General features: G+C 47.4%; 27 non-coding genes across 27 annotated transcripts; all 27 read right to left on the reverse strand.

Moving 5' to 3' along the window:
• Window positions 1-246: 246 nt before the first annotated feature.
• LOC149447259 (U4 spliceosomal RNA) lies at window positions 247-387 on the reverse strand. Its single transcript, XR_016306081.1, has one exon. It is a non-coding gene; the product is annotated as a U4 spliceosomal RNA (small nuclear RNA).
• Window positions 388-1,638: 1,251 nt separating this feature from the next.
• Window positions 1,639-1,779, reverse strand: LOC149447260 (U4 spliceosomal RNA). The gene has a single exon (XR_016306082.1). It is a non-coding gene; the product is annotated as a U4 spliceosomal RNA (small nuclear RNA).
• A 552-nt stretch (window positions 1,780-2,331) lies between these two features.
• Window positions 2,332-2,404, reverse strand: TRNAK-UUU (transfer RNA lysine (anticodon UUU)). The gene has a single exon. It is a non-coding gene; the product is annotated as a tRNA-Lys (tRNA).
• Window positions 2,405-3,031: 627 nt separating this feature from the next.
• On the reverse strand, window positions 3,032-3,172 carry LOC149447262 (U4 spliceosomal RNA). Its single transcript, XR_016306083.1, has one exon. It is a non-coding gene; the product is annotated as a U4 spliceosomal RNA (small nuclear RNA).
• Window positions 3,173-3,723: 551 nt separating this feature from the next.
• On the reverse strand, window positions 3,724-3,796 carry TRNAK-UUU (transfer RNA lysine (anticodon UUU)). The gene has a single exon. It is a non-coding gene; the product is annotated as a tRNA-Lys (tRNA).
• Window positions 3,797-4,429: 633 nt separating this feature from the next.
• On the reverse strand, window positions 4,430-4,570 carry LOC149447264 (U4 spliceosomal RNA). The gene has a single exon (XR_016306084.1). It is a non-coding gene; the product is annotated as a U4 spliceosomal RNA (small nuclear RNA).
• A 1,257-nt stretch (window positions 4,571-5,827) lies between these two features.
• LOC149447265 (U4 spliceosomal RNA) lies at window positions 5,828-5,968 on the reverse strand. Its single transcript, XR_016306086.1, has one exon. It is a non-coding gene; the product is annotated as a U4 spliceosomal RNA (small nuclear RNA).
• A 1,230-nt stretch (window positions 5,969-7,198) lies between these two features.
• Window positions 7,199-7,339, reverse strand: LOC149447266 (U4 spliceosomal RNA). The gene has a single exon (XR_016306087.1). It is a non-coding gene; the product is annotated as a U4 spliceosomal RNA (small nuclear RNA).
• A 559-nt stretch (window positions 7,340-7,898) lies between these two features.
• TRNAK-UUU (transfer RNA lysine (anticodon UUU)) lies at window positions 7,899-7,971 on the reverse strand. Its single transcript has one exon. It is a non-coding gene; the product is annotated as a tRNA-Lys (tRNA).
• Window positions 7,972-8,604: 633 nt separating this feature from the next.
• On the reverse strand, window positions 8,605-8,745 carry LOC149447268 (U4 spliceosomal RNA). The gene has a single exon (XR_016306089.1). It is a non-coding gene; the product is annotated as a U4 spliceosomal RNA (small nuclear RNA).
• A 559-nt stretch (window positions 8,746-9,304) lies between these two features.
• TRNAK-UUU (transfer RNA lysine (anticodon UUU)) lies at window positions 9,305-9,377 on the reverse strand. The gene has a single exon. It is a non-coding gene; the product is annotated as a tRNA-Lys (tRNA).
• Window positions 9,378-10,010: 633 nt separating this feature from the next.
• On the reverse strand, window positions 10,011-10,151 carry LOC149447270 (U4 spliceosomal RNA). The gene has a single exon (XR_016306090.1). It is a non-coding gene; the product is annotated as a U4 spliceosomal RNA (small nuclear RNA).
• Window positions 10,152-10,682: 531 nt separating this feature from the next.
• TRNAK-UUU (transfer RNA lysine (anticodon UUU)) lies at window positions 10,683-10,755 on the reverse strand. Its single transcript has one exon. It is a non-coding gene; the product is annotated as a tRNA-Lys (tRNA).
• Window positions 10,756-11,382: 627 nt separating this feature from the next.
• LOC149447272 (U4 spliceosomal RNA) lies at window positions 11,383-11,523 on the reverse strand. The gene has a single exon (XR_016306091.1). It is a non-coding gene; the product is annotated as a U4 spliceosomal RNA (small nuclear RNA).
• A 1,250-nt stretch (window positions 11,524-12,773) lies between these two features.
• LOC149447273 (U4 spliceosomal RNA) lies at window positions 12,774-12,914 on the reverse strand. The gene has a single exon (XR_016306092.1). It is a non-coding gene; the product is annotated as a U4 spliceosomal RNA (small nuclear RNA).
• A 559-nt stretch (window positions 12,915-13,473) lies between these two features.
• On the reverse strand, window positions 13,474-13,546 carry TRNAK-UUU (transfer RNA lysine (anticodon UUU)). The gene has a single exon. It is a non-coding gene; the product is annotated as a tRNA-Lys (tRNA).
• Window positions 13,547-14,179: 633 nt separating this feature from the next.
• LOC149447275 (U4 spliceosomal RNA) lies at window positions 14,180-14,320 on the reverse strand. Its single transcript, XR_016306093.1, has one exon. It is a non-coding gene; the product is annotated as a U4 spliceosomal RNA (small nuclear RNA).
• Window positions 14,321-14,879: 559 nt separating this feature from the next.
• TRNAK-UUU (transfer RNA lysine (anticodon UUU)) lies at window positions 14,880-14,952 on the reverse strand. Its single transcript has one exon. It is a non-coding gene; the product is annotated as a tRNA-Lys (tRNA).
• Window positions 14,953-15,585: 633 nt separating this feature from the next.
• Window positions 15,586-15,726, reverse strand: LOC149447277 (U4 spliceosomal RNA). The gene has a single exon (XR_016306094.1). It is a non-coding gene; the product is annotated as a U4 spliceosomal RNA (small nuclear RNA).
• Window positions 15,727-16,976: 1,250 nt separating this feature from the next.
• Window positions 16,977-17,117, reverse strand: LOC149447278 (U4 spliceosomal RNA). Its single transcript, XR_016306095.1, has one exon. It is a non-coding gene; the product is annotated as a U4 spliceosomal RNA (small nuclear RNA).
• Window positions 17,118-17,676: 559 nt separating this feature from the next.
• On the reverse strand, window positions 17,677-17,749 carry TRNAK-UUU (transfer RNA lysine (anticodon UUU)). The gene has a single exon. It is a non-coding gene; the product is annotated as a tRNA-Lys (tRNA).
• Window positions 17,750-18,382: 633 nt separating this feature from the next.
• LOC149447280 (U4 spliceosomal RNA) lies at window positions 18,383-18,523 on the reverse strand. Its single transcript, XR_016306096.1, has one exon. It is a non-coding gene; the product is annotated as a U4 spliceosomal RNA (small nuclear RNA).
• A 1,230-nt stretch (window positions 18,524-19,753) lies between these two features.
• Window positions 19,754-19,894, reverse strand: LOC149447281 (U4 spliceosomal RNA). The gene has a single exon (XR_016306098.1). It is a non-coding gene; the product is annotated as a U4 spliceosomal RNA (small nuclear RNA).
• A 552-nt stretch (window positions 19,895-20,446) lies between these two features.
• On the reverse strand, window positions 20,447-20,519 carry TRNAK-UUU (transfer RNA lysine (anticodon UUU)). The gene has a single exon. It is a non-coding gene; the product is annotated as a tRNA-Lys (tRNA).
• A 627-nt stretch (window positions 20,520-21,146) lies between these two features.
• Window positions 21,147-21,287, reverse strand: LOC149447283 (U4 spliceosomal RNA). The gene has a single exon (XR_016306099.1). It is a non-coding gene; the product is annotated as a U4 spliceosomal RNA (small nuclear RNA).
• Window positions 21,288-21,846: 559 nt separating this feature from the next.
• Window positions 21,847-21,919, reverse strand: TRNAK-UUU (transfer RNA lysine (anticodon UUU)). Its single transcript has one exon. It is a non-coding gene; the product is annotated as a tRNA-Lys (tRNA).
• A 633-nt stretch (window positions 21,920-22,552) lies between these two features.
• LOC149447285 (U4 spliceosomal RNA) lies at window positions 22,553-22,693 on the reverse strand. The gene has a single exon (XR_016306100.1). It is a non-coding gene; the product is annotated as a U4 spliceosomal RNA (small nuclear RNA).
• Between the last annotated feature and the right edge of the window lie 1,015 nt (window positions 22,694-23,708).

Here is a 23,708-nt window from a genome sequence, read left to right on the forward strand (position 1 = left end):
GCCAGGTCTAGCAGAGAAAAAGCAAGGAAAAATTTAATGAGGTAGAGTCCACTCTGGATTAAAGGCAAGTGGGGGGGAACGAGCATGACGTGGCAATCACATATTGTTCTACTCAGCAGGCTGCGTGATGACACAAAAGATCTCTATAGTGTCCCCGGCCCCGTGACCCGCTTCCTCAACTCTAACACATCTCAGTCTGCATCTTAGAAGCCATTGCTTTTCTGCTGTTTCAAACATATTGCTCAGTCTCCTGAGAGACTCTCAAAAATTGCCAGTGCTGACTGTATTTCAAGTCATCACAGCGGGGTATTGGGATTAGTTTTCAATTAGCAATAATCACGCCTCAGGTGGACCTCATTGGCTATGATACTGCCACTGCGCAAAGCTAACCAAATCAGTGTCTGCCAATTTCTGCCCATCCTTGGAGGAGGTATTGACATTGAGGTGAGACACAAAAGTGTCATCCAGTGGGCCGCTGAGCATTCTGGGACTTGGCATGCTAATGTGACAGAGAAGACGCCTAAGCTGGCATTGTTTGCATTTGAAAGGACTAAGGAGAATGTCAAGTTTTGGGCCTAGATGTCAAATGGCTTTCTCCCACAGCAGTTCTCAAAGGCCACTGAATGCATATGGTCCGACGGCTGCACTGTTGGGGAAAAAAAAGCCAAGGTGGAAAGCTTTGGGCCCGTCGTTGAAAGCTTTGTGGATAACAAGCCTGAACTGGAGTCCAGGAAAGCTGGCGTAGACCAGGCTTGTTGGGAATCAGTTGTTCAGGCAAACACCTGCAGCCACCTTTATTTCTGGGCTAGATTCACAGAGCCTTGAAAGGGGGAATTTTGCATCCCTTAGGACATTTCCTCTCTCTAGGCCAGTGAGCACTCCGGCAGATGGGCATAAAGATTACCTTATCCGCAGCTCAACAACAAGGACAAAGCTACCGCCCGAACAGGGACTTGAACCCTCAGATTAAAAGTCTGATGCTCTACCGACTGAGCTATCCGGGCTCTGAAAGCTCCACCTCCAAAACAGTCCAATCTGCTTGAAACTTCACTTTTATGGCAGAAAAAGACCATGCGCCCAAAAGAAAGAGGAGATGTGTGCCTGAATGCACAAGTATTTGGCTCACTCCGGCTGGCCAATCGTCCTCTCCCATTCCATTTTTTAGGACAGCTTGCAACCATGCAGATAGGGTCCAGTCTGGTAGAGATGGAGAACGCTGAAAGTTTCTGGCTTAGTGTAACTTATAGGTCAATGCTCTTTCACTGGAAACAAGGGCCTTGCAAAAAACACACCGGCCAAACTGGTTCCTTAACCCTGGACCAACACGCTTCCAGTATTCTTCCTAATTGACTGGGTTACAGATAAATTAAGTTCACCTTTAGCCTCATGATGCAGGGTCTAGCAGAGAAAAAGCAAGGAAAAATTTAATGAGGTAGAGTCCACTCTGGATTAAAGGCAAGTGGGGGGGAACGAGCATGACGTGGCAATCACATATTGTTCTACTCAGCAGGCTGCGTGATGACACAAAAGATCTCTATAGTGTCCCCGGCCCCGTGACCCGCTTCCTCAACTCTAACACATCTCAGTCTGCATCTTAGAAGCCATTTGCTTTTCTGCTGTTTCAAACATATTGCTCAGTCTCCTGAGAGACTCTCAAAAATTGCCAGTGCTGACTGTATTTCAAGTCATCACAGCGGGGTATTGGGATTAGTTTTCAATTAGCAATAATCACGCCTCAGGTGGACCTCATTGGCTATGATACTGCCACTGCGCAAAGCTAACCAAATCAGTGTCTGCCAATTTCTGCCCATCCTTGGAGGAGGTATTGACATTGAGGTGAGACACAAAAGTGTCATCCAGTGGGCCGCTGAGCATTCTGGGACTTGGCATGCTAATGTGACAGAGAAGACGCCTAAGCTGGCATTGTTTGCATTTGAAAGGACTAAGGAGAATGTCAAGTTTTGGGGCCTAGATGTCAAATGGCTTTCTCCCACAGCAGGTCTCAAAGGCCACTGAATGCATATGGTCCGACGGCTGCACTGTTGGGGAAAAAAAAGCCAAGGTGGAAAGCTTTGGGCCCGTCGTTGAAAGCTTTGTGGATAACAAGCCTGAACTGGAGTCCAGGAAAGCTGGCGTAGACCAGGCTTGTTGGGAATCAGTTGTTCAGGCAAACACCTGCAGCCACCTTTATTTCTGGGCTAGATTCACAGAGCCTTGAAAGGGGGAATTTTGCATCCCTTAGGACATTTCCTCTCTCTAGGCCTGTGAGCACTCCGGCAGATGGGCATAAAGATTACCTTATCCGCAGCTCAACAACAAGGACAAAGCTACCGCCCGAACAGGGACTTGAACCCTGGACCCTCAGATTAAAAGTCTGATGCTCTACCGACTGAGCTATCCGGGCTCTGAAACCTCCAAGACAGTCCAATCTGCTTGAAACTTCACTTTTATGGCAGAAATAGACCATTCGGCCAAAAGAAAGAGGAGATGTGTGCCTGAATGCACAAGTATTTGGCTCACTCCGGCTGGCCAATCGTCCTCTCCCATTCCATTTTTTAGGACAGCTTGCAACCATGCAGATAGGGTCCAGTCTGGTAGAGATGGAGAACGCTGAAAGTTTCTGGCTTAGTGTAACTTATAGGTCAATGCTCTTTCACTGGAAACAAGGGCCTTGCAAAAAACACACCGGCCAAACTGGTTCCTTAACCCTGGACCAACACGCTTCCAGTATTCTTCCTAATTGACTGGGTTACAAATAAAGAAAGTTCACCTTTAGCCTCATGATGCCAGGTCTAGCAGAGAAAAAGCAAGGAAAAATTGAATGAGGTAGAGTCCACTCTGGATTAAAGGCAAGTGGGGGGGAACGAGCATGACGTGGCAATCACATATTGTTCTACTCAGCAGGCTGCGTGATGACACAAAAGATCTCTATAGTGTCCCCGGCCCCGTGACCCGCTTCCTCAACTCTAACACATCTCAGTCTGCATCTTAGAAGCCATTGCTTTTCTGCTGTTTCAAACATATTGCTCAGTCTCCTGAGAGACTCTCAAAAATTGCCAGTGCTGACTGTATTTCAAGTCATCACAGCGGGGTATTGGGATTAGTTTTCAATTAGCAATAATCACGCCTCAGGTGGACCTCATTGGCTATGATACTGCCACTGCGCAAAGCTAACCAAATCAGTGTCTGCCAATTTCTGCCCATCCTTGGAAGAGGTATTGACATTGAGGTGAGACACAAAAGTGTCATCCAGTGGGCCGCTGAGCATTCTGGGACTTGGCATGCTAATGTGACAGAGAAGACGCCTAAGCTGGCATTGTTTGCATTTGAAAGGACTAAGGAGAATGTCAAGTTTTGGGCCTAGATGTCAAATGGCTTTCTCCCACAGCAGTTCTCAAAGGCCACTGAATGCATATGGTCCGACGGCTGCACTGTTGGGGAAAAAAAAGCCAAGGTGGAAAGCTTTGGGCCCGTCGTTGAAAGCTTTGTGGATAACAAGCCTGAACTGGAGTCCAGGAAAGCTGGCGTAGACCAGGCTTGTTGGGAATCAGTTGTTCAGGCAAACACCTGCAGCCACCTTTATTTCTGGGCTAGATTCACAGAGCCTTGAAAGGGGGAATTTTGCATCCCTTAGGACATTTCCTCTCTCTAGGCCAGTGAGCACTCCGGCAGATGGGCATAAAGATTACCTTATCCGCAGCTCAACAACAAGGACAAAGCTACCGCCCGAACAGGGACTTGAACCCTGGACCCTCAGATTAAAAGTCTGATGCTCTACCGACTGAGCTATCCGGGCTCTGAAAGCTCCACCTCCAAAACAGTCCAATCTGCTTGAAACTTCACTTTTATGGCAGAAAAAGACCATGCGCCCAAAAGAAAGAGGAGATGTGTGCCTGAATGCACAAGTATTTGGCTCACTCCGGCTGGCCAATCGTCCTCTCCCATTCCATTTTTTAGGACAGCTTGCAACCATGCAGATAGGGTCCAGTCTGGTAGAGATGGAGAACGCTGAAAGTTTCTGGCTTAGTGTAACTTATAGGTCAATGCTCTTTCACTGGAAACAAGGGCCTTGCAAAAAACACACCGGCCAAACTGGTTCCTTAACCCTGGACCAACACGCTTCCAGTATTCTTCCTAATTGACTGGGTTACAAATAAAGAAAGTTCACCTTTAGCCTCATGATGCCAGGTCTAGCAGAGAAAAAGCAAGGAAAAATTTAATGAGGTAGAGTCCACTCTGGATTAAAGGCAAGTGGGGGGGAACGAGCATGACGTGGCAATCACATATTGTTCTACTCAGCAGGCTGCGTGATGACACAAAAGATCTCTATAGTGTCCCCGGCCCCGTGACCCGCTTCCTCAACTCTAACACATCTCAGTCTGCATCTTAGAAGCCATTGCTTTTCTGCTGTTTCAAACATATTGCTCAGTCTCCTGAGAGACTCTCAAAAATTGCCAGTGCTGACTGTATTTCAAGTCATCACAGCGGGGTATTGGGATTAGTTTTCAATTAGCAATAATCACGCCTCAGGTGGACCTCATTGGCTATGATACTGCCACTGCGCAAAGCTAACCAAATCAGTGTCTGCCAATTTCTGCCCATCCTTGGAAGAGGTATTGACATTGAGGTGAGACACAAAAGTGTCATCCAGTGGGCCGCTGAGCATTCTGGGACTTGGCATGCTAATGTGACAGAGAAGACGCCTAAGCTGGCATTGTTTGCATTTGAAAGGACTAAGGAGAATGTCAAGTTTTGGGGCCTAGATGTCAAATGTCAAATGGCTTTCTCCCACAGCAGTTCTCAAAGGCCACTGAATGCATATGGTCCGACGGCTGCACTGTTGGGGAAAAAAAAGCCAAGGTGGAAAGCTTTGGGCCCGTCGTTGAAAGCTTTGTGGATAACAAGCCTGAACTGGAGTCCAGGAAAGCTGGCGTAGACCAGGCTTGTTGGGAATCAGTTGTTCAGGCAAACACCTGCAGCCACCTTTATTTCTGGGCTAGATTCACAGAGCCTTGAAAGGGGGAATTTTGCATCCCTTAGGACATTTCCTCTCTCTAGGCCAGTGAGCACTCCGGCAGATGGGCATAAAGATTACCTTATCCGCAGCTCAACAACAAGGACAAAGCTATCGCCCGAACAGTGACTTGAACCTCAGATTAAAAGTCTGATGCTCTACCGACTGAGCTATCCGGGCTCTGAAAGCTCCTCCTCCAAAACAGTCCAATCTGCTTGAAACTTCACTTTTATGGCAGAAAAAGACCATGCGCCCAAAAGAAAGAGGAGATGTGTGCCTGAATGCACAAGTATTTGGCTCACTCCGGCTGGCCAATCGTCCTCTCCCATTCCATTTTTTAGGACAGCTTGCAACCATGCAGATAGGGTCCAGTCTGGTAGAGATGGAGAACGCTGAAAGTTTCTGGCTTAGTGTAACTTATAGGTCAATGCTCTTTCACTGGAAACAAGGGCCTTGCAAAAAACACACCGGCCAAACTGGTTCCTTAACCCTGGACCAACACGCTTCCAGTATTCTTCCTAATTGACTGGGTTACAAATAAAGAAAGTTCACCTTTAGCCTCATGATGCCAGGTCTAGCAGAGAAAAAGCAAGGAAAAATTGAATGAGGTAGAGTCCACTCTGGATTAAAGGCAAGTGGGGGGGAACGAGCATGACGTGGCAATCACATATTGTTCTACTCAGCAGGCTGCGTGATGACACAAAAGATCTCTATAGTGTCCCCGGCCCCGTGACCCGCTTCCTCAACTCTAACACATCTCAGTCTGCATCTTAGAAGCCATTGCTTTTCTGCTGTTTCAAACATATTGCTCAGTCTCCTGAGAGACTCTCAAAAATTGCCAGTGCTGACTGTATTTCAAGTCATCACAGCGGGGTATTGGGATTAGTTTTCAATTAGCAATAATCACGCCTCAGGTGGACCTCATTGGCTATGATACTGCCACTGCGCAAAGCTAACCAAATCAGTGTCTGCCAATTTCTGCCCATCCTTGGAGGAGGTATTGACATTGAGGTGAGACACAAAAGTGTCATCCAGTGGGCCGCTGAGCATTCTGGGACTTGGCATGCTAATATGACAGAGAAGACGCCTAAGCTGGCATTGTTTGCATTTGAAAGGACTAAGGAGAATGTCAAGTTTTGGGGCCTAGATGTCAAATGGCTTTCTCCCACAGCAGTTCTCAAAGGCCACTGAATGCATATGGTCCGACGGCTGCACTGTTGGGGAAAAAAAAGCCAAGGTGGAAAGCTTTGTGGATAACAAGCCTGAACTGGAGTCCAGGAAAGCTGGCGTAGACCAGGCTTGTTGGGAATCAGTTGTTCAGGCAAACACCTGCAGCCACCTTTATTTCTGGGCTAGATTCACAGAGCCTTGAAAGGGGGAATTTTGCATCCCTTAGGACATTTCCTCTCTCTAGGCCAGTGAGCACTCCGGCAGATGGGCATAAAGATTACCTTATCCGCAGCTCAACAACAAGGACAAAGCTACCGCCCGAACAGGGACTTGAACCCTCAGATTAAAAGTCTGATGCTCTACCGACTGAGCTATCCGGGCTCTGAAAGCTCCACCTCCAAAACAGTCCAATCTGCTTGAAACTTCACTTTTATGGCAGAAAAAGACCATGCGCCCAAAAGAAAGAGGAGATGTGTGCCTGAATGCACAAGTATTTGGCTCACTCCGGCTGGCCAATCGTCCTCTCCCATTCCATTTTTTAGGACAGCTTGCAACCATGCAGATAGGGTCCAGTCTGGTAGAGATGGAGAACGCTGAAAGTTTCTGGCTTAGTGTAACTTATAGGTCAATGCTCTTTCACTGGAAACAAGGGCCTTGCAAAAAACACACCGGCCAAACTGGTTCCTTAACCCTGGACCAACACGCTTCCAGTATTCTTCCTAATTAACTGGGTTACAAATAAAGAAAGTTCACCTTTAGCCTCATGATGCCAGGTCTAGCAGAGAAAAAGCAAGGAAAAATTGAATGAGGTAGAGTCCACTCTGGATTAAAGGCAAGTGGGGGGGAACGAGCATGACGTGGCAATCACATATTGTTCTACTCAGCAGGCTGCGTGATGACACAAAAGATCTCTATAGTGTCCCCGGCCCCGTGACCCGCTTCCTCAACTCTAACACATCTCAGTCTGCATCTTAGAAGCCATTGCTTTTCTGCTGTTTCAAACATATTGCTCAGTCTCCTGAGAGACTCTCAAAAATTGCCAGTGCTGACTGTATTTCAAGTCATCACAGCGGGGTATTGGGATTAGTTTTCAATTAGCAATAATCACGCCTCAGGTGGACCTCATTGGCTATGATACTGCCACTGCGCAAAGCTAACCAAATCAGTGTCTGCCAATTTCTGCCCATCCTTGGAAGAGGTATTGACATTGAGGTGAGACACAAAAGTGTCATCCAGTGGGCCGCTGAGCATTCTGGGACTTGGCATGCTAATGTGACAGAGAAGACGCCTAAGCTGGCATTGTTTGCATTTGAAAGGACTAAGGAGAATGTCAAGTTTTGGGGCCTAGATGTCAAATGTCAAATGGCTTTCTCCCACAGCAGTTCTCAAAGGCCACTGAATGCATATGGTCCGACGGCTGCACTGTTGGGGAAAAAAAAGCCAAGGTGGAAAGCTTTGGGCCCGTCGTTGAAAGCTTTGTGGATAACAAGCCTGAACTGGAGTCCAGGAAAGCTGGCGTAGACCAGGCTTGTTGGGAATCAGTTGTTCAGGCAAACACCTGCAGCCACCTTTATTTCTGGGCTAGATTCACAGAGCCTTGAAAGGGGGAATTTTGCATCCCTTAGGACATTTCCTCTCTCTAGGCCTGTGAGCACTCCGGCAGATGGGCATAAAGATTACCTTATCCGCAGCTCAACAACAAGGACAAAGCTACCGCCCGAACAGGGACTTGAACCCTGGACCCTCAGATTAAAAGTCTGATGCTCTACCGACTGAGCTATCCGGGCTCTGAAAGTTCCACCTCCAAAACAGTCCAATCTGCTTGAAACTTCACTTTTATGGCAGAAAAAGACCATGCGCCCAAAAGAAAGAGGAGATGTGTGCCTGAATGCACAAGTATTTGGCTCACTCCGGCTGGCCAATCGTCCTCTCCCATTCCATTTTTTAGGACAGCTTGCAACCATGCAGATAGGGTCCAGTCTGGTAGAGATGGAGAACGCTGAAAGTTTCTGGCTTAGTGTAACTTATAGGTCAATGCTCTTTCACTGGAAACAAGGGCCTTGCAAAAAACACACCGGCCAAACTGGTTCCTTAACCCTGGACCAACACGCTTCCAGTATTCTTCCTAATTGACTGGGTTACAAATAAAGAAAGTTCACCTTTAGCCTCATGATGCCAGGTCTAGCAGAGAAAAAGCAAGGAAAAATTTAATGAGGTAGAGTCCACTCTGGATTAAAGGCAAGTGGGGGGGAACGAGCATGACGTGGCAATCACATATTGTTCTACTCAGCAGGCTGCGTGATGACACAAAAGATCTCTATAGTGTCCCCGGCCCCGTGACCCGCTTCCTCAACTCTAACACATCTCAGTCTGCATCTTAGAAGCCATTGCTTTTCTGCTGTTTCAAACATATTGCTCAGTCTCCTGAGAGACTCTCAAAAATTGCCAGTGCTGACTGTATTTCAAGTCATCACAGCGGGGTATTGGGATTAGTTTTCAATTAGCAATAATCACGCCTCAGGTGGACCTCATTGGCTATGATACTGCCACTGCGCAAAGCTAACCAAATCAGTGTCTGCCAATTTCTGCCCATCCTTGGAAGAGGTATTGACATTGAGGTGAGACACAAAAGTGTCATCCAGTGGGCCGCTGAGCATTCTGGGACTTGGCATGCTAATGTGACAGAGAAGACGCCTAAGCTGGCATTGTTTGCATTTGAAAGGACTAAGGAGAATGTCAAGTTTTGGGGCCTAGATGTCAAATGTCAAATGGCTTTCTCCCACAGCAGTTCTCAAAGGCCACTGAATGCATATGGTCCGACGGCTGCACTGTTGGGGAAAAAAAAGCCAAGGTGGAAAGCTTTGGGCCCGTCGTTGAAAGCTTTGTGGATAACAAGCCTGAACTGGAGTCCAGGAAAGCTGGCGTAGACCAGGCTTGTTGGGAATCAGTTGTTCAGGCAAACACCTGCAGCCACCTTTATTTCTGGGCTAGATTCACAGAGCCTTGAAAGGGGGAATTTTGCATCCCTTAGGACATTTCCTCTCTCTAGGCCAGTGAGCACTCCGGCAGATGGGCATAAAGATTACCTTATCCGCAGCACAACAACAAGGACAAAGCTACCGCCCAAACAGGGACTTGAACCCTGGACCCTCAGATTAAAAGTCTGATGCTCTACCGACTGAGCTATCCGGGCTCTGAAAGTTCCACCTCCAAAACAGTCCAATCTGCTTGAATCTTCACTTTTATGGCAGAAAAAGACCATGCGCCCAAAAGAAAGAGGAGATGTGTGCCTGAATGCACAAGTATTTGGCTCACTCCGGCTGGCCAATCGTCCTCTCCCATTCCATTTTTTAGGACAGCTTGCAACCATGCAGATAGGGTCCAGTCTGGTAGAGATGGAGAACGCTGAAAGTTTCTGGCTTAGTGTAACTTATAGGTCAATGCTCTTTCACTGGAAACAAGGGCCTTGCAAAAAACACACCGGCCAAACTGGTTCCTTAACCCTGGACCAACACGCTTCCAGTATTCTTCCTAATTGACTGGGTTACAAATAAAGAAAGTTCACCTTTAGCCTCATGATGCCAGGTCTAGCAGAGAAAAAGCAAGGAAAAATTTAATGAGGTAGAGTCCACTCTGGATTAAAGGCAAGTGGGGGGGAACGAGCATGACGTGGCAATCACATATTGTTCTACTCAGCAGGCTGCGTGATGACACAAAAGATCTCTATAGTGTCCCCGGCCCCGTGACCCGCTTCCTCAACTCTAACACATCTCAGTCTGCATCTTAGAAGCCATTGCTTTTCTGCTGTTTCAAACATATTGCTCAGTCTCCTGAGAGACTCTCAAAAATTGCCAGTGCTGACTGTATTTCAAGTCATCACAGCGGGGTATTGGGATTAGTTTTCAATTAGCAATAATCACGCCTCAGGTGGACCTCATTGGCTATGATACTGCCACTGCGCAAAGCTAACCAAATCAGTGTCTGCCAATTTCTGCCCATCCTTGGAGGAGGTATTGACATTGAGGTGAGACACAAAAGTGTCATCCAGTGGGCCGCTGAGCATTCTGGGACTTGGCATGCTAATGTGACAGAGAAGACGCCTAAGCTGGCATTGTTTGCATTTGAAAGGACTAAGGAGAATGTCAAGTTTTGGGGCCTAGATGTCAAATGGCTTTCTCCCACAGCAGTTCTCAAAGGCCACTGAATGCATATGGTCCGACGGCTGCACTGTTGGGGAAAAAAAAGCCAAGGTGGAAAGCTTTGTGGATAACAAGCCTGCACTGGAGTCCAGGAAAGCTGGCGTAGACCAGGCTTGTTGGGAATCAGTTGTTCAGGCAAACACCTGCAGCCACCTTTATTTCTGGGCTAGATTCACAGAGCCTTGAAAGGGGGAATTTTGCATCCCTTAGGACATTTCCTCTCTCTAGGCCTGTGAGCACTCCGGCAGATGGGCATAAAGATTACCTTATCCTCAGCTCAACAACAAGGACAAAGCTACCGCCCGAACAGGGACTTGAACCCTGGACCCTCAGATTAAAAGTCTGATGCTCTACCAACTGAGCTATCCGGGCTCTGAAACCTCCAAGACAGTCCAATCTGCTTGAAACTTCACTTTTATGGCAGAAAAAGACCATTCGGCCAAAAGAAAGAGGAGATGTGTGCCTGAATGCACAAGTATTTGGCTCACTCCGGCTGGCCAATCGTCCTCTCCCATTCCATTTTTTAGGACAGCTTGCAACCATGCAGATAGGGTCCAGTCTGGTAGAGATGGAGAACGCTGAAAGTTTCTGGCTTAGTGTAACTTATAGGTCAATGCTCTTTCACTGGAAACAAGGGCCTTGCAAAAAACACACCGGCCAAACTGGTTCCTTAACCCTGGACCAACACGCTTCCAGTATTCTTCCTAATTGACTGGGTTACAAATAAAGAAAGTTCACCTTTAGCCTCATGATGCCAGGTCTAGCAGAGAAAAAGCAAGGAAAAATTTAATGAGGTAGAGTCCACTCTGGATTAAAGGCAAGTGGGGGGGAACGAGCATGACGTGGCAATCACATATTGTTCTACTCAGCAGGCTGCGTGATGACACAAAAGATCTCTATAGTGTCCCCGGCCCCGTGACCCGCTTCCTCAACTCTAACACATCTCAGTCTGCATCTTAGAAGCCATTGCTTTTCTGCTGTTTCAAACATATTGCTCAGTCTCCTGAGAGACTCTCAAAAATTGCCAGTGCTGACTGTATTTCAAGTCATCACAGCGGGGTATTGGGATTAGTTTTCAATTAGCAATAATCACGCCTCAGGTGGACCTCATTGGCTATGATACTGCCACTGCGCAAAGCTAACCAAATCAGTGTCTGCCAATTTCTGCCCATCCTTGGAGGAGGTATTGACATTGAGGTGAGACACAAAAGTGTCATCCAGTGGGCCGCTGAGCATTCTGGGACTTGGCATGCTAATGTGACAGAGAAGACGCCTAAGCTGGCATTGTTTGCATTTGAAAGGACTAAGGAGAATGTCAAGTTTTGGGCCTAGATGTCAAATGGCTTTCTCCCACAGCAGTTCTCAAAGGCCACTGAATGCATATGGTCCGACGGCTGCACTGTTGGGGAAAAAAAAGCCAAGGTGGAAAGCTTTGGGCCCGTCGTTGAAAGCTTTGTGGATAACAAGCCTGAACTGGAGTCCAGGAAAGCTGGCGTAGACCAGGCTTGTTGGGAATCAGTTGTTCAGGCAAACACCTGCAGCTACCTTTATTTCTGGGCTAGATTCACAGAGCCTTGAAAGGGGGAATTTTGCATCCCTTAGGACATTTCCTCTCTCTAGGCCAGTGAGCACTCCGGCAGATGGGCATAAAGATTACCTTATCCGCAGCTCAACAACAAGGACAAAGCTACCGCCCGAACAGGGACTTGAACCCTCAGATTAAAAGTCTGATGCTCTACCGACTGAGCTATCCGGGCTCTGAAAGCTCCACCTCCAAAACAGTCCAATCTGCTTGAAACTTCACTTTTATGGCAGAAAAAGACCATGCGCCCAAAAGAAAGAGGAGATGTGTGCCTGAATGCACAAGTATTTGGCTCACTCCGGCTGGCCAATCGTCCTCTCCCATTCCATTTTTTAGGACAGCTTGCAACCATGCAGATAGGGTCCAGTCTGGTAGAGATGGAGAACGCTGAAAGTTTCTGGCTTAGTGTAACTTATAGGTCAATGCTCTTTCACTGGAAACAAGGGCCTTGCAAAAAACACACCGGCCAAACTGGTTCCTTAACCCTGGACCAACACGCTTCCAGTATTCTTCCTAATTAACTGGGTTACAAATAAAGAAAGTTCACCTTTAGCCTCATGATGCCAGGTCTAGCAGAGAAAAAGCAAGGAAAAATTGAATGAGGTAGAGTCCACTCTGGATTAAAGGCAAGTGGGGGGGAACGAGCATGACGTGGCAATCACATATTGTTCTACTCAGCAGGCTGCGTGATGACACAAAAGATCTCTATAGTGTCCCCGGCCCCGTGACCCGCTTCCTCAACTCTAACACATCTCAGTCTGCATCTTAGAAGCCATTGCTTTTCTGCTGTTTCAAACATATTGCTCAGTCTCCTGAGAGACTCTCAAAAATTGCCAGTGCTGACTGTATTTCAAGTCATCACAGCGGGGTATTGGGATTAGTTTTCAATTAGCAATAATCACGCCTCAGGTGGACCTCATTGGCTATGATACTGCCACTGCGCAAAGCTAACCAAATCAGTGTCTGCCAATTTCTGTCCATCCTTGGAAGAGGTATTGACATTGAGGTGAGACACAAAAGTGTCATCCAGTGGGCCGCTGAGCATTCTGGGACTTGGCATGCTAATGTGACAGAGAAGACGCCTAAGCTGGCATTGTTTGCATTTGAAAGGACTAAGGAGAATGTCAAGTTTTGGGGCCTAGATGTCAAATGTCAAATGGCTTTCTCCCACAGCAGTTCTCAAAGGCCACTGAATGCATATGGTCCGACGGCTGCACTGTTGGGGAAAAAAAAGCCAAGGTGGAAAGCTTTGGGCCCGTCGTTGAAAGCTTTGTGGATAACAAGCCTGAACTGGAGTCCAGGAAAGCTGGCGTAGACCAGGCTTGTTGGGAATCAGTTGTTCAGGCAAACACCTGCAGCCACCTTTATTTCTGGGCTAGATTCACAGAGCCTTGAAAGGGGGAATTTTGCATCCCTTAGGACATTTCCTCTCTCTAGGCCAGTGAGCACTCCGGCAGATGGGCATAAAGATTACCTTATCCGCAGCTCAACAACAAGGACAAAGCTACCGCCCGAACAGGGACTTGAACCCTGGACCCTCAGATTAAAAGTCTGATGCTCTACCGACTGAGCTATCCGGGCTCTGAAAGCTCCACCTCCAAAACAGTCCAATCTGCTTGAAACTTCACTTTTATGGCAGAAAAAGACCATGCGCCCAAAAGAAAGAGGAGATGTGTGCCTGAATGCACAAGTATTTGGCTCACTCCGGCTGGCCAATCGTCCTCTCCCATTCCATTTTTTAGGACAGCTTGCAACCATGCAGATAGGGTCCAGTCTGGTAGAGATGGAGAACGCTGAAAGTTTCTGGCTTAGTGTAACTTATAGGTCAATGCTCTTTCACTGGAAACAAGGGCCTTGCAAAAAACACACCGGCCAAACTGGTTCCTTAACCCTGGACCAACACGCTTCCAGTATTCTTCCTAATTGACTGGGTTACAAATAAAGAAAGTTCACCTTTAGCCTCATGATGCCAGGTCTAGCAGAGAAAAAGCAAGGAAAAATTGAATGAGGTAGAGTCCACTCTGGATTAAAGGCAAGTGGGGGGGAACGAGCATGACGTGGCAATCACATATTGTTCTACTCAGCAGGCTGCGTGATGACACAAAAGATCTCTATAGTGTCCCCGGCCCCGTGACCCGCTTCCTCAACTCTAACACATCTCAGTCTGCATCTTAGAAGCCATTGCTTTTCTGCTGTTTCAAACATATTGCTCAGTCTCCTGAGAGACTCTCAAAAATTGCCAGTGCTGACTGTATTTCAAGTCATCACAGCGGGGTATTGGGATTAGTTTTCAATTAGCAATAATCACGCCTCAGGTGGACCTCATTGGCTATGATACTGCCACTGCGCAAAGCTAACCAAATCAGTGTCTGCCAATTTCTGCCCATCCTTGGAGGAGGTATTGACATTGAGGTGAGACACAAAAGTGTCATCCAGTGGGCCGCTGAGCATTCTGGGACTTGGCATGCTAATGTGACAGAGAAGACGCCTAAGCTGGCATTGTTTGCATTTGAAAGGACTAAGGAGAATGTCAAGTTTTGGGGCCTAGATGTCAAATGTCAAATGGCTTTCTCCCACAGCAGTTCTCAAAGGCCACTGAATGCATATGGTCCGACGGCTGCACTGTTGGGGAAAAAAAAGCCAAGGTGGAAAGCTTTGGGCCCGTCGTTGAAAGCTTTGTGGATAACAAGCCTGAACTGGAGTCCAGGAAAGCTGGCGTAGACCAGGCTTGTTGGGAATCAGTTGTTCAGGCAAACACCTGCAGCCACCTTTATTTCTGGGCTAGATTCACAGAGCCTTGAAAGGGGGAATTTTGCATCCCTTAGGACATTTCCTCTCTCTAGGCCAGTGAGCACTCCGGCAGATGGGCATAAAGATTACCTTATCCGCAGCACAACAACAAGGACAAAGCTACCGCCCAAACAGGGACTTGAACCCTGGACCCTCAGATTAAAAGTCTGATGCTCTACCGACTGAGCTATCCGGGCTCTGAAAGTTCCACCTCCAAAACAGTCCAATCTGCTTGAATCTTCACTTTTATGGCAGAAAAAGACCATGCGCCCAAAAGAAAGAGGAGATGTGTGCCTGAATGCACAAGTATTTGGCTCACTCCGGCTGGCCAATCGTCCTCTCCCATTCCATTTTTTAGGACAGCTTGCAACCATGCAGATAGGGTCCAGTCTGGTAGAGATGGAGAACGCTGAAAGTTTCTGGCTTAGTGTAACTTATAGGTCAATGCTCTTTCACTGGAAACAAGGGCCTTGCAAAAAACACACCGGCCAAACTGGTTCCTTAACCCTGGACCAACACGCTTCCAGTATTCTTCCTAATTGACTGGGTTACAAATAAAGAAAGTTCACCTTTTGCCTCATGATGCCAGGTCTAGCAGAGAAAAAGCAAGGAAAAATTGAATGAGGTAGAGTCCACTCTGGATTAAAGGCAAGTGGGGGGGAACGAGCATGACGTGGCAATCACATATTGTTCTACTCAGCAGGCTGCGTGATGACACAAAAGATCTCTATAGTGTCCCCGGCCCCGTGACCCGCTTCCTCAACTCTAACACATCTCAGTCTGCATCTTAGAAGCCATTGCTTTTCTGCTGTTTCAAACATATTGCTCAGTCTCCTGAGAGACTCTCAAAAATTGCCAGTGCTGACTGTATTTCAAGTCATCACAGCGGGGTATTGGGATTAGTTTTCAATTAGCAATAATCACGCCTCAGGTGGACCTCATTGGCTATGATACTGCCACTGCGCAAAGCTAACCAAATCAGTGTCTGCCAATTTCTGCCCATCCTTGGAGGAGGTATTGACATTGAGGTGAGACACAAAAGTGTCATCCAGTGGGCCGCTGAGCATTCTGGGACTTGGCATGCTAATGTGACAGAGAAGACGCCTAAGCTGGCATTGTTTGCATTTGAAAGGACTAAGGAGAATGTCAAGTTTTGGGCCTAGATGTCAAATGGCTTTCTCCCACAGCAGTTCTCAAAGGCCACTGAATGCATATGGTCCGACGGCTGCACTGTTGGGGAAAAAAAAGCCAAGGTGGAAAGCTTTGGGCCCGTCGTTGAAAGCTTTGTGGATAACAAGCCTGAACTGGAGTCCAGGAAAGCTGGCGTAGACCAGGCTTGTTGGGAATCAGTTGTTCAGGCAAACACCTGCAGCTACCTTTATTTCTGGGCTAGATTCACAGAGCCTTGAAAGGGGGAATTTTGCATCCCTTAGGACATTTCCTCTCTCTAGGCCAGTGAGCACTCCGGCAGATGGGCATAAAGATTACCTTATCCGCAGCTCAACAACAAGGACAAAGCTACCGCCCGAACAGGGACTTGAACCCTCAGATTAAAAGTCTGATGCTCTACCGACTGAGCTATCCGGGCTCTGAAAGCTCCACCTCCAAAACAGTCCAATCTGCTTGAAACTTCACTTTTATGGCAGAAAAAGACCATGCGCCCAAAAGAAAGAGGAGATGTGTGCCTGAATGCACAAGTATTTGGCTCACTCCGGCTGGCCAATCGTCCTCTCCCATTCCATTTTTTAGGACAGCTTGCAACCATGCAGATAGGGTCCAGTCTGGTAGAGATGGAGAACGCTGAAAGTTTCTGGCTTAGTGTAACTTATAGGTCAATGCTCTTTCACTGGAAACAAGGGCCTTGCAAAAAACACACCGGCCAAACTGGTTCCTTAACCCTGGACCAACACGCTTCCAGTATTCTTCCTAATTAACTGGGTTACAAATAAAGAAAGTTCACCTTTAGCCTCATGATGCCAGGTCTAGCAGAGAAAAAGCAAGGAAAAATTTAATGAGGTAGAGTCCACTCTGGATTAAAGGCAAGTGGGGGGGAACGAGCATGACGTGGCAATCACATATTGTTCTACTCAGCAGGCTGCGTGATGACACAAAAGATCTCTATAGTGTCCCCGGCCCCGTGACCCGCTTCCTCAACTCTAACACATCTCAGTCTGCATCTTAGAAGCCATTGCTTTTCTGCTGTTTCAAACATATTGCTCAGTCTCCTGAGAGACTCTCAAAAATTGCCAGTGCTGACTGTATTTCAAGTCATCACAGCGGGGTATTGGGATTAGTTTTCAATTAGCAATAATCACGCCTCAGGTGGACCTCATTGGCTATGATACTGCCACTGCGCAAAGCTAACCAAATCAGTGTCTGCCAATTTCTGCCCATCCTTGGAAGAGGTATTGACATTGAGGTGAGACACAAAAGTGTCATCCAGTGGGCCGCTGAGCATTCTGGGACTTGGCATGCTAATGTGACAGAGAAGACGCCTAAGCTGGCATTGTTTGCATTTGAAAGGACTAAGGAGAATGTCAAGTTTTGGGGCCTAGATGTCAAATGTCAAATGGCTTTCTCCCACAGCAGTTCTCAAAGGCCACTGAATGCATATGGTCCGACGGCTGCACTGTTGGGGAAAAAAAAGCCAAGGTGGAAAGCTTTGGGCCCGTCGTTGAAAGCTTTGTGGATAACAAGCCTGAACTGGAGTCCAGGAAAGCTGGCGTAGACCAGGCTTGTTGGGAATCAGTTGTTCAGGCAAACACCTGCAGCCACCTTTATTTCTGGGCTAGATTCACAGAGCCTTGAAAGGGGGAATTTTGCATCCCTTAGGACATTTCCTCTCTCTAGGCCTGTGAGCACTCCGGCAGATGGGCATAAAGATTACCTTATCCGCAGCTCAACAACAAGGACAAAGCTACCGCCCGAACAGGGACTTGAACCCTGGACCCTCAGATTAAAAGTCTGATGCTCTACCGACTGAGCTATCCGGGCTCTGAAAGTTCCACCTCCAAAACAGTCCAATCTGCTTGAAACTTCACTTTTATGGCAGAAAAAGACCATGCGCCCAAAAGAAAGAGGAGATGTGTGCCTGAATGCACAAGTATTTGGCTCACTCCGGCTGGCCAATCGTCCTCTCCCATTCCATTTTTTAGGACAGCTTGCAACCATGCAGATAGGGTCCAGTCTGGTAGAGATGGAGAACGCTGAAAGTTTCTGGCTTAGTGTAACTTATAGGTCAATGCTCTTTCACTGGAAACAAGGGCCTTGCAAAAAACACACCGGCCAAACTGGTTCCTTAACCCTGGACCAACACGCTTCCAGTATTCTTCCTAATTGACTGGGTTACAAATAAAGAAAGTTCACCTTTAGCCTCATGATGCCAGGTCTAGCAGAGAAAAAGCAAGGAAAAATTGAATGAGGTAGAGTCCACTCTGGATTAAAGGCAAGTGGGGGGGAACGAGCATGACGTGGCAATCACATATTGTTCTACTCAGCAGGCTGCGTGATGACACAAAAGATCTCTATAGTGTCCCCGGCCCCGTGACCCGCTTCCTCAACTCTAACACATCTCAGTCTGCATCTTAGAAGCCATTGCTTTTCTGCTGTTTCAAACATATTGCTCAGTCTCCTGAGAGACTCTCAAAAATTGCCAGTGCTGACTGTATTTCAAGTCATCACAGCGGGGTATTGGGATTAGTTTTCAATTAGCAATAATCACGCCTCAGGTGGACCTCATTGGCTATGATACTGCCACTGCGCAAAGCTAACCAAATCAGTGTCTGCCAATTTCTGCCCATCCTTGGAGGAGGTATTGACATTGAGGTGAGACACAAAAGTGTCATCCAGTGGGCCGCTGAGCATTCTGGGACTTGGCATGCTAATATGACAGAGAAGACGCCTAAGCTGGCATTGTTTGCATTTGAAAGGACTAAGGAGAATGTCAAGTTTTGGGGCCTAGATGTCAAATGGCTTTCTCCCACAGCAGTTCTCAAAGGCCACTGAATGCATATGGTCCGACGGCTGCACTGTTGGGGGAAAAAAAGCCAAGGTGGAAAGCTTTGTGGATAACAAGCCTGCACTGGAGTCCAGGAAAGCTGGCGTAGACCAGGCTTGTTGGGAATCAGTTGTTCAGGCAAACACCTGCAGCCACCTTTATTTCTGGGCTAAATTCACAGAGCCTTGAAAGGGGGAATTTTGCATCCCTTAGGACATTTCCTCTCTCTAGGCCAGTGAGCACTCCGGCAGATGGGCATAAAGATTACCTTATCCGCAGCTCAACAACAAGGACAAAGCTACCGCCCGAACAGGGACTTGAACCCTCAGATTAAAAGTCTGATGCTCTGCCGACTGAGCTATCCGGGCTCTGAAAGCTCCACCTCCAAAACAGTCCAATCTGCTTGAAACTTCACTTTTATGGCAGAAAAAGACCATGCGCCCAAAAGAAAGAGGAGATGTGTGCCTGAATGCACAAGTATTTGGCTCACTCCGGCTGGCCAATCGTCCTCTCCCATTCCATTTTTTAGGACAGCTTGCAACCATGCAGATAGGGTCCAGTCTGGTAGAGATGGAGAACGCTGAAAGTTTCTGGCTTAGTGTAACTTATAGGTCAATGCTCTTTCACTGGAAACAAGGGCCTTGCAAAAAACACACCGGCCAAACTGGTTCCTTAACCCTGGACCAACACGCTTCCAGTATTCTTCCTAATTGACTGGGTTACAAATAAAGAAAGTTCACCTTTAGCCTCATGATGCCAGGTCTAGCAGAGAAAAAGCAAGGAAAAATTGAATGAGGTAGAGTCCACTCTGGATTAAAGGCAAGTGGGGGGGAACGAGCATGACGTGGCAATCACATATTGTTCTACTCAGCAGGCTGCGTGATGACACAAAAGATCTCTATAGTGTCCCCGGCCCCGTGACCCGCTTCCTCAACTCTAACACATCTCAGTCTGCATCTTAGAAGCCATTGCTTTTCTGCTGTTTCAAACATATTGCTCAGTCTCCTGAGAGACTCTCAAAAATTGCCAGTGCTGACTGTATTTCAAGTCATCACAGCGGGGTATTGGGATTAGTTTTCAATTAGCAATAATCACGCCTCAGGTGGACCTCATTGGCTATGATACTGCCACTGCGCAAAGCTAACCAAATCAGTGTCTGCCAATTTCTGCCCATCCTTGGAAGAGGTATTGACATTGAGGTGAGACACAAAAGTGTCATCCAGTGGGCCGCTGAGCATTCTGGGACTTGGCATGCTAATGTGACAGAGAAGACGCCTAAGCTGGCATTGTTTGCATTTGAAAGGACTAAGGAGAATGTCAAGTTTTGGGGCCTAGATGTCAAATGGCTTTCTCCCACAGCAGTTCTCAAAGGCCACTGAATGCATATGGTCCGACGGCTGCACTGTTGGGGAAAAAAAAGCCAAGGTGGAAAGCTTTGGGCCCGTCGTTGAAAGCTTTGTGGATAACAAGCCTGAACTGGAGTCCAGGAAAGCTGGCGTAGACCAGGCTTGTTGGGAATCAGTTGTTCAGGCAAACACCTGCAGCCACCTTTATTTCTGGGCTAGATTCACAGAGCCTTGAAAGGGGGAATTTTGCATCCCTTAGGACATTTCCTCTCTCTAGGCCAGTGAGCACTCCGGCAGATGGGCATAAAGATTACCTTATCCGCAGCTCAACAACAAGGACAAAGCTACCGCCCAAACAGGGACTTGAACCCTGGTCCCTCAGATTAAAAGTCTGATGCTCTACCGACTGAGCTATCCGGGCTCTGAAACCTCCAAGACAGTCCAATCTGCTTGAAACTTCACTTTTATGGCAGAAAAAGACCATTCGGCCAAAAGAAAGAGGAGATGTGTGCCTGAATGCACAAGTATTTGGCTCACTCCGGCTGGCCAATCGTCCTCTCCCATTCCATTTTTTAGGACAGCTTGCAACCATGCAGATAGGGTCCAGTCTGGTAGAGATGGAGAACGCTGAAAGTTTCTGGCTTAGTGTAACTTATAGGTCAATGCTCTTTCACTGGAAACAAGGGCCTTGCAAAAAACACACCGGCCAAACTGGTTCCTTAACCCTGGACCAACACGCTTCCAGTATTCTTCCTAATTGACTGGGTTACAAATAAAGAAAGTTCACCTTTAGCCTCATGATGCCAGGTCTAGCAGAGAAAAAGCAAGGAAAAATTTAATGAGGTAGAGTCCACTCTGGATTAAAGGCAAGTGGGGGGGAACGAGCATGACGTGGCAATCACATATTTTTCTACTCAGCAGGCTGCGTGATGACACAAAAGATCTCTATAGTGTCCCCGGCCCCGTGACCCGCTTCCTCAACTCTAACACATCTCAGTCTGCATCTTAGAAGCCATTGCTTTTCTGCTGTTTCAAACATATTGCTCAGTCTCCTGAGAGACTCTCAAAAATTGCCAGTGCTGACTGTATTTCAAGTCATCACAGCGGGGTATTGGGATTAGTTTTCAATTAGCAATAATCACGCCTCAGGTGGACCTCATTGGCTATGATACTGCCACTGCGCAAAGCTAACCAAATCAGTGTCTGCCAATTTCTGCCCATCCTTGGAAGAGGTATTGACATTGAGGTGAGACACAAAAGTGTCATCCAGTGGGCCGCTGAGCATTCTGGGACTTGGCATGCTAATGTGACAGAGAAGACGCCTAAGCTGGCATTGTTTGCATTTGAAAGGACTAAGGAGAATGTCAAGTTTTGGGGCCTAGATGTCAAATGTCAAATGGCTTTCTCCCACAGCAGTTCTCAAAGGCCACTGAATGCATATGGTCCGACGGCTGCACTGTTGGGGAAAAAAAAGCCAAGGTGGAAAGCTTTGGGCCCGTCGTTGAAAGCTTTGTGGATAACAAGCCTGAACTGGAGTCCAGGAAAGCTGGCGTAGACCAGGCTTGTTGGGAATCAGTTGTTCAGGCAAACACCTGCAGCCACCTTTATTTCTGGGCTAGATTCACAGAGCCTTGAAAGGGGGAATTTTGCATCCCTTAGGACATTTCCTCTCTCTAGGCCTGTGAGCACTCCGGCAGATGGGCATAAAGATTACCTTATCCGCAGCTCAACAACAAGGACAAAGCTACCGCCCGAACAGGGACTTGAACCCTGGACCCTCAGATTAAAAGTCTGATGCTCTACCGACTGAGCTATCCGGGCTCTGAAAGTTCCACCTCCAAAACAGTCCAATCTGCTTGAAACTTCACTTTTATGGCAGAAAAAGACCATGCGCCCAAAAGAAAGAGGAGATGTGTGCCTGAATGCACAAGTATTTGGCTCACTCCGGCTGGCCAATCGTCCTCTCCCATTCCATTTTTTAGGACAGCTTGCAACCATGCAGATAGGGTCCAGTCTGGTAGAGATGGAGAACGCTGAAAGTTTCTGGCTTAGTGTAACTTATAGGTCAATGCTCTTTCACTGGAAACAAGGGCCTTGCAAAAAACACACCGGCCAAACTGGTTCCTTAACCCTGGACCAACACGCTTCCAGTATTCTTCCTAATTGACTGGGTTACAAATAAAGAAAGTTCACCTTTAGCCTCATGATGCCAGGTCTAGCAGAGAAAAAGCAAGGAAAAATTGAATGAGGTAGAGTCCACTCTGGATTAAAGGCAAGTGGGGGGGAACGAGCATGACGTGGCAATCACATATTGTTCTACTCAGCAGGCTGCGTGATGACACAAAAGATCTCTATAGTGTCCCCGGCCCCGTGACCCGCTTCCTCAACTCTAACACATCTCAGTCTGCATCTTAGAAGCCATTGCTTTTCTGCTGTTTCAAACATATTGCTCAGTCTCCTGAGAGACTCTCAAAAATTGCCAGTGCTGACTGTATTTCAAGTCATCACAGCGGGGTATTGGGATTAGTTTTCAATTAGCAATAATCACGCCTCAGGTGGACCTCATTGGCTATGATACTGCCACTGCGCAAAGCTAACCAAATCAGTGTCTGCCAATTTCTGCCCATCCTTGGAGGAGGTATTGACATTGAGGTGAGACACAAAAGTGTCATCCAGTGGGCCGCTGAGCATTCTGGGACTTGGCATGCTAATGTGACAGAGAAGACGCCTAAGCTGGCATTGTTTGCATTTGAAAGGACTAAGGAGAATGTCAAGTTTTGGGGCCTAGATGTCAAATGGCTTTCTCCCACAGCAGTTCTCAAAGGCCACTGAATGCATATGGTCCGACGGCTGCACTGTTGGGGAAAAAAAAGCCAAGGTGGAAAGCTTTGTGGATAACAAGCCTGCACTGGAGTCCAGGAAAGCTGGCGTAGACCAGGCTTGTTGGGAATCAGTTGTTCAGGCAAACACCTGCAGCCACCTTTATTTCTGGGCTAGATTCACAGAGCCTTGAAAGGGGGAATTTTGCATCCCTTAGGACATTTCCTCTCTCTAGGCCAGTGAGCACTCCGGCAGATGGGCATAAAGATTACCTTATCCGCAGCTCAACAACAAGGACAAAGCTACCGCCCGAACAGGGACTTGAACCCTCAGATTAAAAGTCTGATGCTCTACCGACTGAGCTATCCGGGCTCTGAAAGCTCCACCTCCAAAACAGTCCAATCTGCTTGAAACTTCACTTTTATGGCAGAAAAAGACCATGCGCCCAAAAGAAAGAGGAGATGTGTGCCTGAATGCACAAGTATTTGGCTCACTCCGGCTGGCCAATCGTCCTCTCCCATTCCATTTTTTAGGACAGCTTGCAACCATGCAGATAGGGTCCAGTCTGGTAGAGATGGAGAACGCTGAAAGTTTCTGGCTTAGTGTAACTTATAGGTCAATGCTCTTTCACTGGAAACAAGGGCCTTGCAAAAAACACACCGGCCAAACTGGTTCCTTAACCCTGGACCAACACGCTTCCAGTATTCTTCCTAATTGACTGGGTTACAAATAAAGAAAGTTCACCTTTAGCCTCATGATGCCAGGTCTAGCAGAGAAAAAGCAAGGAAAA

The sequence above is a fragment of the Staurois parvus genome, unplaced genomic scaffold, assembly GCF_062004578.1.
Source record: "Staurois parvus isolate SC_StPar_1 unplaced genomic scaffold, SC_StPar_1.0 ptg000689l, whole genome shotgun sequence".
NCBI classification, from domain to species: domain Eukaryota; kingdom Metazoa; phylum Chordata; class Amphibia; order Anura; family Ranidae; genus Staurois; species Staurois parvus.